Below are 13291 nucleotides of genomic sequence, written 5' to 3'. Positions count from 1 at the left end.
CCTGCTGAGCGCGGAGCGTGTGGGGGAAGCGGACATTTTGCTACAGTAATCGTGCATTGAAGGGGTTGTGGGGGGAAGGGAGGGGGGTGCATAGCGGAGCGTGGTGGAAGCAAGCCATTTTGGAAGGGTAAGTGTGGAGAGGCGGTCATGTAAATTATTTGCATGAAGGGTGGTAAGGAAGGGGGACAATGGAGGTGGGTGAATATTGTATCGGGTGGGAATGCGGCCATTTTTGCAGAGTAACGGTGCCGACGATGATGGGGCCAGATGTCCATTGCCTATCGGGCGGGAAGGTAAGGGGCCTGCTGAGCGCGGAGCGTGTGGGGGAAGCGGACATTTTCCTAGAGTAAGCGGGGAGCGGGCGAGAGGGTGATGATCGGGGACAGCGGACTGCTGAGCGCGGAGCGGGCGGGAAGGCGGAGGGAGTGTGAAGCTGCCATGAGCAAGTGGCGTGGACGGGTAAGAGGGGGGGTGGACATAAGAGAGGTGGAGCGGTTAGTAAAGGGCGCAGGGAGAGACAGGGTTGGAAAGTGGTTTACACTTACCAAGGTCGGTGGGTGACTCCGCAGGGGTGATCCCAGGGGTGTAGGGTGAGTCTGCAGGGAAGAGACTCTCCGGGGCTATGCTGAGGGCTCAGTTTAGGCTTCAGAGTCTCGGGTGACAGTCTCAGGGGTATGGTGAGTCTGCAGGGGTGAGACTCTGTGGCAGTATGTGTGTGTGTGTGTGTCACAGTGGAGTAGGTGTGTCCGTGATGTCAGTGTACCTCTTGGCCAGTGAGAGCCGTGGGGGAGGCGGGGCATGGGAGGGCGGACCGACGGACCAATGAGAATCCCCACATCTACTAACAATCAAACAATTTTCATTTCTATATATATATAGATATATAAAAATGAAAATTGTTTGATATATATATATATATATATACAGTTGTGTGAAAAAGAAAGTACACCCTCTTTGAATTCTATGGTTTTACATATCAGGACATAATAACAATCATCTGTTCCTTAGCAGGTCTAAAAATTAGGTAAATACAACCTCAGATGAACAACAACACATGACATATTACACCGTGTCGTGATTTATTTAACATAAATAAAGCCAAAATGGACAAGCTATGTGTGAAAAACTAAGTACACCCATACTGCTTCCATAGGAATTAAGATGCTAAGTAGCAGACAGGTGCTGCTAATTAAATGCCCTTGATTAATTGATCATCAGCCAGTGTGACTACCTCTATAAAAGCCAAAGTTTTAGCAGTTTGCTGGTCTGGAGCATTCAGGTGTGTGTTAACACAATGCCAAGGAGGAAAGACATCAGCAATGATCTTAGAGAAGCAATTGTTGCTGCCCATCAATCTGGGATGGGTTATAAGGCCATTTCCAAACAATTTAAAGTCCATCATTCTACAGTGAGAACGATTATTCAAAAGTGGAAAACATTCAAGACAATTGCCAATCTTCCCAGGAGTGGACGTCCCAGCAAATTCACCCCAAGGTCAGACCATGCAATGCTCAGAGAAATTGCAAAAAACCCAAGAGTTAAATCTCAGACTCTACAGGCCTCAGTTAGCCTGTTAAAGTTCATGACAGTACAATTAGAAAAAGACTGAACAAGTTTGGTTTGTTTGGAAGGGTTGTCAGGAGAAAACCTCTTCTCTCTAAAAAGAACATGGCAGCACGGCTTAGGTGTGCAAAGTTGCATCTTAACAAACCACAAAACTTCTTGAACAATGTACTTTGTACAGACGGAACCAAAGTGGAGATGTTTGGCTATAATACACAACGCCACGTTTGGCGAAAACCAAACACAGCATATCAGCACAAACACCTCATACCAACTGTCAAGCACGGTGGTGGAGGGGTGATGATTTGGGCTTGTTTTGCAGCCACAGGACCTGGGAACCCTGCAGTCATTGAGTCGACCATGAACTCCTCTGTATACCAAAGTATTCTAGAGTCAAATGTGAGGCCATCTATCCGACAGCTAAAGCTTGGCCGAAATTGGGTCATGCAACAGGACAATGATCTCAAGCACACCAGCAAATCTACAACAGAGTGGCTGAAAAAGAAAAGAATCAAGGTGTTGCAATGGCCCAGTCAAAGTCCAGACCTCAACCCGATTGAAATGCTGTGGCGGGACCTTAAAAGAGCTTTGCATAAACAAATGCCCACAAACCTCAATGAACTGAAGCAACGTTGTAAAGAAGAGTGGGCCAAAATTCCTCCACAACGATGTGAGAGACTGCTAAAGTCATACTGAAAACGATTACTTCAAGTTATTGCTGCCAAGGCTGAGGACCCACTGCGGGTTGCCGCGTGCGCGCGGGCCACCAGCCCCTTACCTTATGTCTGGCTGTCCCCGCTGCCTCCTTCCGACGAGGCTCACTACGCGCTGTGACGCGTCAGCCGCCAGGGGATGCAAGAGGATGGCGCGTCACATGGTGCGCTGGTGTCAACGCCGGGGGCTGGAACTGTCAGAGCTTTCCCCACCTCCAAAAGGTAGGGGGGGAAGTGTGTGTGTATGTATGTGTGTGTGTTGTGTGTGTTGTGTGTGTTGTGTGTGTTGTGTGTGTTGTGTGTGGGGGGGGGGGGCATCACAGCGCGTAGTGAGGCTCGTCGGAAGGAGGTGCTTGAGATCATTGTCCTGTTTCATGACCCAATTTCGGCCAAGCTTTAGCTGTCGGACAGATGGCCTCACATTTGACTCTAGAATACTTTGGTATACAGAGGAGTTCATGGTCGACTCAATGACTGCAGGGTTCCCAGGTCCTGTGGCTGCAAAACAAGCCCAAATCATCACCCCTCCACCACCGTGCTTGACAGTTGTTATGAGGTGTTTGTGCTGATATGCTGTGTTTGGTTTTCGCCAAACGTGGCGTTGTGTATTATAGCCAAACATCTCCACTTTGGTTTCGTCTGTACAAAGGACATTGTTCAAGAAGTTTTGTGGTTTGTTCAGATGCAACTTTGCACACCTAAGCCGTGCTGCCATGTTCTTTTCAGAGAGAAGAGGTTTTCTCCTGACAACCCTTCCAAACAAACCAAACTTGTTCAGTCTTTTTCTAATTGTACTGTCATGAACTTTAACAGGCTAACTGAGGCCTGTAGAGTCTGAGATTTAACTCTTGGGTTTTTTGCAATTTCTCTGAGCATTGCATGGTCTGACCTTGGGGTGAATTTGCTGGGACGTCCACTCCTGGGAAGATTGGCAACTGTCTTGAATGTTTTCCACTTTTGAATAATCGTTCTCACTGTAGAATGATGGACTTTAAATTGTTTGGAAATGGCCTTATAACCCATCCCAGATTGATGGGCAGCAACAATTGCTTCTCTAAGATCATTGCTGATGTCTTTCCTCCTTGGCATTGTGTTAACACACACCTGAATGCTCCAGACCAGCAAACTGCTAAAACTGCTAAAACCTCGGCTTTTATAGAGGTGGTCACACTTGCTGATGATCAATTAATCAAGGGCACTTGATTAGCAGCACCTGTCTGCTACTTAGCATCTTAATTCCTATGGAAGCAGTAAGGGTGTACTTAGTTTTTCACACATAGCTTCTCCATTTTGGCTTTATTTATGTTAAATAAATCACGACACGGTGTAATATGTCATGTGTTGTTGTTCATCTGAGGTTGTATTTACCTAATACTGTATTTAGGGTATTTTTTGCTAAGGAACAGATGATTGTTATTATGTCCTGATATGTAAAACCATGGAATTCAAAGAGGGTGTACTTTCTTTTTCACACAACTGTATATATATTAGTCAGATGGGGCAGTTGGTACTCCCATAAATAAAGAGATAGTTTGCTGGTGCATGTCCCATAAGGATAATATAAAAATACGATTCTCATTATTTATATTTTTCTTTCTTTCTTTCTTTCTTTCTTTCTTTCTTTCTTTCTTTCTTTCTTTCTTTCTTAGTTATGGTGGGTGAAAAAGGTGATGATAAACCCTCCACCATAAAGCACATAGCAAATAAAAATATCACTTGTGAGCACAGTCACATGTCTTAAACAGGTCTGCAAACCTGCTTTTCGCCATTATCACCTAGCACAGGCGTGCGCAAACTGGGGGGGCGGGCGAGAATTTCTTGGGGGGTCACGGTGGTTACAGAGGCCCTGCGCTCTTCCCCATGGCATTTAATTTAAATGCCGGGTGAGGCCTCTGTAACTCCCTTACCTGCTCTCTGCTGGCGCTTTAGCGACGCGTCGCCATTGCAACGCGGCATCAAATGACACTGCAGGGTCATGTGACGTGACATGTCAAATTACGCTACGGGGTCACGTGATGTCACATGACCCATGGCATCATTTGACGCCAGGTCCTTGGAGAGGGGAGACGCGAATGCTGCAGCTGCCAGGCAGGGGGGCACAACTCAGGAAGTTTGCGTACCCCTGTAATAGCATACAGTGCTTCCACTGCAGAAAGAGATTCTTGGAAATTACAGGGTATGTTATTCTGCCTTTATTTCCCCGCCCTGTTATGTAAGTCCTAATAGCTGCAGGCTGTAAGGGGTTAATCTTGTGGGTTTGTCACCCGACCCATGCTCCTCTATGATAGATAGGAGTAAGGTTGTGACTCATGTATAAGCCCATCAGGGATAGGTATAGAGGATGTCTTCTCTCTACCCCTTTTGTATCTAAAGCCCTCTCCAGCCTTAAACCCTTCTCACTGATTGCCCCAAACCATTGGATTGCCCTTCCCCTCAATACCTGACTAGCACCCTCTCTATCCATCTTTAAGACCCACCTGCTTAAAGAAGCATATGAGTAGCACTGTGGCTAATACTATACACGATACATAAAGCTTGGCACCCTGCAGACGCACTTACCTGAATGCCCTCCTACTGTCTCTGTATGTTCTTCCCACCAATTAGATTGTAAGCTTCCCGGAGCAGGGACTCCTCTTCTGAAATGTTACTTTTATGTCTGAAGCACTTATTCCCATGATCTGTTATTTGTATTAGTTGTTATTTATATGATTGTCCCGTGTAGTACTAATGTGAAGTGCTATGTACACTAATGGCGCTATATAAATAAAGACATACATACTGTAACAGGGGACTTATCCCTGTTCACAAATGTGCCTCTATTCCAGCAGTGTGGTGGTTAACTGCTGGTAGGCAATTAACTAACACCACCTGGCTGATTACAGGTCTTAGAAAAAGCCTGCCTCTGAGACAGGAAGGGAGATTCTTCCTGAGCTCACACGTGAGTTGAGCTGACCTAGGAAGCAGAAAGAGCAGAGATATCCTTAGTCTCACACGTGGGACTGACCAAGGAAACACTGCACAAGAACAGATGTCTTGAGCTGCAAGCTGACAACAAGACAAAGGGGGACAAGACTTCTAAACCTGACTGCTGATATAGCCTGAAGAAAAGGCAGCAACCCAGGAAAGAGAGAAGCCTTCACCACTACAGCTACCAGAGAGACAGATAAGACTTTATTTTAGAACTGTTATGTATCTGTATATATGTTTATATTTTGGGGCTGGTGAATAGCTTAGCTAACCAATCCAGTCAGAGAGGGCTGAGCTACATGTGTAGATAGTCTCCAAAGCGGAGATAGGTTTTTGTTTGGCTTCTTTACATGTTTGCTATGTTTAAAGCAACAGGCGCAATAAAGCCTTATTTTAATTTCACCTTAAAACAGTCTCCATTGCATACTTCTGAACATGTCTCTTACATATGGTGTCAGAAGAGGGATGAGAGGTGGCCCTTGAATTTAAAAGGGGCCCCGGAGATTGCCTGAGAATTTTTTTTGTGCATTTTGCCTGCATCCAGTTTTACAAACAGCCTGAGCAACAAAGCAAAGAATCACATGCAGCAGAGACCAGAATTAAAGGGATACACATCCAGGCAGGAAATCTACACTGCACTGAAGAAAGCCACAAAACCACAGATGGACTCTTTTCCCCAATCCCAAGAGGAGAGAGAGAGACTGCTGAAGCCTACTTGCCTATCACAATAATGTGTAATATGGTTGTTGAAAAGGTGTTTTGCCTTCCAGCCGTAGTCAGGGTTCAAGAAGTGAGTTAGCGCTCCAAAGATAGGAGCTAGGCTTTGTTTATTGTTTTCTAAAAAAAAAAAAATTTGTGCTGAAGCAGTGAATACAGACGGTGACCCACGAGCGGTACTGATTCTGCAAGTAAAGGGTGCCACACCACATAGGACTACCAGCTGTGAATGGAGTATATGCAGAAAAGTGTGAAAATTGATGCAAGATTGTGCTGAAGCAGGGAAATTTTCAGCAAACAAGTGCTGAGTGTAAAATTGCCCTACCAGGTAAAAAAAAAAGAAGGGATTGCTGAACTGTGTAAAAGGTAACCCAAAGCCAATTGCTGAGTGTTGAGTCACCCTGCCGGGAGTGAAAGAAATATTCCACTGCAAAGAATATAATTTTTTTCTGCAAGTAAAGTCTGTCTATGTATCTTGGGAGTAAAACAGGCACCCAAAGTGTGAAGAGTGAATGCCATAATTCCCAAAGATGAGACTGAAAATTACTGAACTCCACATTATTTTGCTGAAGCGGAGGGGTTGCACCTAGCAAGTAAATGGTGTAAAGCAAACAGAAGTTTTTACTTAGCAACTGCACATCCAGTATACCTAATGAGAAAGAATGTGTGCACAGTACTGCTGATGTTTTAAAACTTACTAAAGGAAAGAAAAAGTCTACAAGCAAAATATGCCCACCGGTAGGACTATCACAAACTGGGGTTCTAGAAAATACACTGGCAAAAGCTGCAATAGCACCTCCAGAGGTCAGGAAGCAAAATACACCTGATAGCCCCAAATGGAGGACAAGATGCGGCGTTCCTGTAATGAACCCTACCCCACGGAAGAGTGGCCCTTCCAGTCCGATGCGGAGGAAGACATCTCTTACGGGGAACTCAAACCGAGTCACACTCACAAAACACCCCAAGAATGGTGGGGGTGCCTGAACTCGGTACGAACCGAAAAAAACGCTCCCTATGATGACGAATATGATCGGCAGGAGAAAGAGCGGGAGCAGCGGATCACCAAATATTTCCGTCAGCTAAAACAGTTGCAAGAAAAGCATGGGGGATCCAGTGAAGATGCTAAAATTTCAAATGAAGATGGAGACCCCAGTATCCCTGAGGGGACAGAGTCATCCAAAACAAAAAGGCGAAAAAGAAAAGCGGTTCTTCACGTACCGTGGAAGGAACAGACACGTCCGCAGATCCCGCGGAGAAAAAGGGGGACCGAGATGCCCTGCAGCCTAGAGAAAATGGAGGATTCGTCATGCGGATGACCGAATATCCAGAGGGCCCAAGGCAGAAGTCGGGTAACCCAAAGAAGTGTCTGTCCGGTGCCAACAGTGAGGAACCCTCAATCAACCATCCTAGGGAAGCGGAGCCGGAACCAGTGAGTGACGATCCCTTGACCAGGACTGAAGATGCCCTGAAAATTGCCAGGTGTGACTGTGATCTGCTCCAGGAACAAATGACACTGAAGAAAGATGGTTACACAGAGCTACTGAAAAATAACGTGGAGCTACAGAAGAATGTGCTCACGATGTAATCCTTGGCAAGGAGAGAATTGGACAATCTCAACAGTGAGCTAGATACTGCAAACGCTACTATTACCGCCATGGATGAAAAGCTTAGCCAATCTGATAAAATGATGGCTAAGCTGAAGCGGAAGTATGAGGAGGCACTGAAGGAGATTACAGTCTTTCAGCAAGATGTTCACAATCTTCGCGCAGCACTGGATGCCTCACAGCATGAGACCAACAGCGGCCACACAAAACTGGAAGTCTCCAGAAAGGAACTACACAGTCTCGCTGAGGAGCTGGACAATTCTAAAGAAACTATCGTCAATCTTAATACAGATCTCAAAGTCTCTCAGAAGAAGCTTCAGACCCTCAACCTAGAGAAGTAAATCTCACGCCAGGAGACTGTCATTCTCAAAGCAGATGTGCGTAAATGGAAGGAGGACTACATGGAGGCCCTGAAAGTTACAGAGACTGCAAAAAGAGAAAATTTAAGACTGAAAGAAGAGAATTCTCATTTGAAGGAAAAAAATGAAAAGCTGCACGAGCTTAAAGAAATAAATAAACTTTTGGAAGAGGAAAAGTTTGAAGCAGAGCACCGACTGCAGAACCAACTGCAAGGTCTGCGTACGCACCTCCAGAATGCTGAGAAGAAGCAGCAAACTCTGCAGGAAGACAATCTGCAGGCTGAAAAAGAAATAAACGTGCTGCAGGGACGTCTGATTACCCAGTATGTCCCCGCAAAGCAGCATGAGATACTGAAGGCTACCCTAAGCATCACCAAAGCATCGCTAGAGGCCAAGCTTAGAGCCCAGGTGACTCGGCACAAGAGGGAGCACAAGAAGGTCCAGAAACTGAGACAAGTAACTGTGGCCCGAGCAAAGAAATTCACAGTGCTTCACAATACAATGAAAATGTGGAAGCAAGTTCAGAGAAAGCAAAGTGCGCAGATAAATTCCCTGAGAAGAGACTTGCAAGACGCACCCAAAAAACAGGGATCTCTCGCGGATGAGATTACAGTACTACAAGGACAAGTATTGACCCTGACCAAGCATCAGTATCCCACAGCCACAGAAACCAAAAGGAAAAAGGGTACAGTGAGAGCTGGGAGCACCGCTCGCCTAAAAAACAAGGTTGCAAAGTCTGAACCACCTAAACGAGCACTAGCTAAACCTTCAGCCATCGAACAGGCAACAAAAAAGGTATACGTGCAGAATCAAAACCAGAAGAATCCTTAGCTGATGAAGCTGAAAGGATGGGACATTCTCAGGAAGTGGATCTGGAATTGCAACTCAATCCCAAAGAACCTGAACTAGCAACTCCGTTGAGTGGAAAAAGTGCAGAGACAGCTTCAAGAGCGGAAAACTCAAAGGGCTATTCTTAAATGCTCTGCAACTGTTGCCATACAGTCTGCCTACAATAAGAGGAGCACCCGACGCAAGGGAAATCTCATGACCGCGCACGCAGTAAAAAGACTATTCTTGGAAAAAGTCCTCCTGGAGCGACTGAGGAGTGCTGATCTTAAGCACCTTTGGGAGAAGACACGAATAAACTGGAGAAAGGGCTCCAATCCCAGCAGGACTGAGGGTTCTCTTCCTCCATCCACTCTCATTCAAGTCACAGAGATATCTCGAATGAGAGTGGAAGGATGGGCTTCGGCCGAGCTTCCCACAAACAGCGGAGGTATGTAACAGATGTGCCTCTAATCCAGCAGTGTGGTGGTTAACTGCTGGTAGGCAATTAACTAACACCACCTGGCTGATTACAGGTCTTAGAAAAAGCCTGCCTCTGAGACAGGAAGGGAGATTCTTCCTGAGCTCACACGTGAATTGAGCTGACCTAGGAAGCAGAAAGAGCAGAGATATCCTTAGTCTCACACGTGGGACTGACCAAGGAAACACTGCACATGAACAGATGTCTTGAGCTGCAAGCTGACAACAAGACAAAGGGGGACAAGACTTCTAAACCTGACTGCTGATATAGCCTGAAGAAAAGGCAGCAACCCAGGAAAGAGAGCCGTCCCCACTACAGCTACCAGAGAGACAGATAAGACTTTCTTTTGGAACTGTTATGTATCTGTATATATGTTTATATTTTGGGGCTGGTGAATAGAAATAAATGCTTTCTACAGATATAAAAATGGGGAGTCAAGGTTATGGTGACCAGACACCACGGTTATTAATGAGATGTCCTCCCTGTTTGGGCGGGTAGGAGGAGGAGAGCGGAGGTTGGAGATCAGAGGATGCCGACGGCGCACATGGGGCAGAGCTGAGCACATTAGAACAGCTGTAGCCGGTAGGAGGAGAGAAGGGCTATCTGGCTACTGCAGCTTCTGGGCAGCAGAGCACCCCTTCTGTGTGCTGCTCCTACAGGGGTGTGTGTGTGTGCGTTTGTAATTTATATGTGTGTGTCATGCATTATGTGCATGTATATGTTGTATATTTAGTGTTTTATATGTTGATTATAAATGTGTATTTGTATATGGTATGTGTGTGTTAAACTAATGTTGCATGTTTGGTATGTGTGTGTGTATATGGTGTAGTGTTTGTGTGTATATGGGGGGAGAAAGGATGGAGAAGGAGTGGGGGGGAGAAAGAATGGAGAGGGAGTTGGGAGGAGAGAGGATGGAGAGGGAGTGGGGGGAGAGAGGATGGAGAGGGAGAGAGGATGGAGAGGGGGGGAGAAAGAGGATGGAAGACAATGGGGGAGAGAGGATGGGGAGGAGGGTTAGAAAGGATAGGGGAGGGAGGGGAGAGAGGTGGGGAAGAGGGGGTATAGGATGGGGGAGGGGGAGGATATAGGATGGGGGGTGAGGAGAGAGGATGGGGGAGAGGTAGGAGAGGATGGGGGGAGGGAGGAGAGAGAATGAAGGGAGAAGAGGATAAAGGGGAGAGGTAGGAGAGAGTTTGGGGGAGAGGGAGGAGAGGATGCGGGAGAGGTAGGATAGAGTATGGGGGATGAGGAGGCTGGGGTGGGAGAGGAGAGAGGATGGGGGATAGGATTGATAGAGGGAGGATATAGGATCGGGAGAGAATGGGGGGAGAGGTAGGAGAGAGAGGATGGGGGAAAGTAGGAGAGAGAATGGGGGGAGAGGGAGGAGAGGATGGGGGAGAGGGAGGAGAGGATGGGGGAGAGGTAGGATAGAGGATGGGGGAGAGGATGGGGAGAGAGTATGGGGGGGATGAGGAGGCTGGGGTTGGGAGGGGAGAGAGGATGGGGGAATAGGATGGATAAAGGGAGGATATAGGATCGGGAGAGAATGGGGGGAGAGGTAGGAGAGAGAGGATGGGGGAAGAGAGAGAATGGGGGGGAGGGGAGAGAATGGAGGGAGGAGAGGATGAAGGTGAGAGGTAGGAGAGAGAAAGGGGGGAGAGGGAGGAGAGGATGGGGGGAGAGGTAGGATAGAAGATGGGGAGGAGAGGATGGGGGAGATGGGGGAGGGAGGAGAGGGAGGAGAGGATGGGAGAGGTAGAGGAGAGGATGGAGGGAGAGAGAGGGAGGGGGATGGGGGATAGGGAGGAGAGAGAATGGGGGATAGTGAGGAGAGAGGATGGGGGACAGGGAAAAAAAGCAACAACAAAAAAAGGGGGTGGGGGGGCGCAGTTTGATTTAATTTGTTTTCTAACTATTTTTTAATGTGTCCCGGTTTTTACATTTGAAAATCTGGTCACCCTAGTCTGCTGACTGCTCTTTTAAAGTAATCCTGGTGGTGGCAACGTATCTTGGTTGTAGTGTAAAGGTTCCTGCTTTGTGGCTGCTCATTGCTAGTGTCCTGCGAGGAGGTGAGAGATCTGGGCAGTCAGCTGTTAACTCCTTTCACAAATACATGTGCACAGATCACTGTACTGTAGGTGTATAGTCGGATTCCTTATCTTTTTACATCTTCTTAGAAAGGCTTGATCCCTTGTTTCAGAACACACACATTGGATCTAGTTATAAAAGCATTATATACAAAGAGCTTTGATCCAATGTTTAACTCATGGACTAAAGCACAGCAACACTATTTTTAAAGGATTTTCGTATTGCCTATGAGAATTATGAATTAAGAAGAAATAGACAAGACAAATTTCCCTAGCCAATTCCAGTCTGGGTTTCGTCCCAAACACTCCACCGTAACTACCCTGCTAAAAGTTTGCAATGAAATCCAGTGTGGAATGGAACGGGGACAACTCACTGGTGCAGTATTCCTAGATTTTGCAAAGGCTTTTGACACAGTTGATCATGTTATCCTGCTTAACAAACTCCAGAGCTCCGGAATAGGGAAGCATGCTTTAAACTGGTTTCAGTCCTACCTATCAGGAAGATCCCAACATGTGTCCATCTCAGGCTCTAACTCCAACCCCCTGGATATCACCTGTGGTGTCCCGCAAGGCTCTGTTCTAGTGCCCCTACTCTTCTCAGTGTTCATTAATGATCTTCCCACAGCTTGTAAGGAAGCCTCAATACACATATATGCAGACGACACAATCCTATATGCACACAGCCATAGCCTCTCTGACCTTAAACAAATACTTCAGTCTGACTTTTTGAGACTCGAAAACTGGATTTCCCAAAACAAACTGTTTTTAAACACTGACAAGACTGTAACAATGGTATTTTGGACCAAGACTAAATTTTTAAAGCTTCCAGTGACTGAGCTCCAGATCAGAACCATCGCTAACACCACCCTAACCCCTGTCACTAGTTTTAAATACCTGGGCTTATGGTTTGACTCCCACTTAACATTCGGGATGCACATTGATACCCTGACAACCAAGACCTATGCCAAACTAGGGGTACTTTACAGGAACAAATCCTCCCTAAGTCTCCTGGTCAGAAAGCGTATCGCACAGCAGATGCTAATGCCAATTATTGACTATGGAGACATAGTATATGGCTCGGCACCTCAAACCCACCTTAGCAAACTTGACACCCTCTACAATTCAATTTGTCGTTTTGTTCTCCAATGCAACTACAACACACATCACTGCGAAATGCTCAAAGAACTAGATTGGTCATCACTAGAGGCTAGGCGCAAAGTTCACCTTTCCTGTCTTGCCTTTAAATTCTTCATGGGCAAGCTAGCCACCTATCCGAACAAGCTCCTCACCCCTACCACTTGCAGCACTTATCATCTGAGATCAGACTCCAAAAGACTGTTCATAGTCCCAAGGCTCAACAAAGTATCCGGCCGTGCCTCCTTCTCCTTCCGTGCACCCCAAAACTGGAACAACCTACCAGAAACTCTCACATCCACCACCAGTTTAAGTTCTTTCAAATCTAAGGCTGTCTCACATTTTAATCTGGTCTGTAACTGTTTCAAACGCCCATAATATATATTTTCTTTAACTGTGCACGCAATGTCTTGTATATAATGTATACCCTGTTCATTTATGTAACTGTATTTGTAACATGTATTATTTGTTTTACTCTGTGCCCAGGACATACTTGAAAACGAGAGGTAACTCTCAATGTATTACTTCCTGGTAAAATATTTTATAAATAAATAAATAGCCGTGTTAGTCCAGTTGCAATAGTGCAGAATAAATGAGTACTTCAGTATTGGTTGATACATTTTTTTATTTGGACTAACAATTGATATTATAAGGCTAGGTACATTACGCAGGCGCCACGGAGCTGGCGCTGAGCGGGCGGGCTCACACTGGCCGCGATGAAACAAATTACAGCAATGTGTGTGGCCAGCATGAGCAAGCGCCTGAGCATGCGCAGCGCTTACCTGCTTTTGTTTTAATAAATGCAGCCTTTGATTAGCTTTATTGGAAAGTAATTACCGAA

Source organism: Ascaphus truei, chromosome 2 (genome assembly GCF_040206685.1).
Source record: "Ascaphus truei isolate aAscTru1 chromosome 2, aAscTru1.hap1, whole genome shotgun sequence".
NCBI lineage: Eukaryota > Metazoa > Chordata > Amphibia > Anura > Ascaphidae > Ascaphus > Ascaphus truei.
This window is presented reverse-complemented; position numbering follows the sequence as displayed.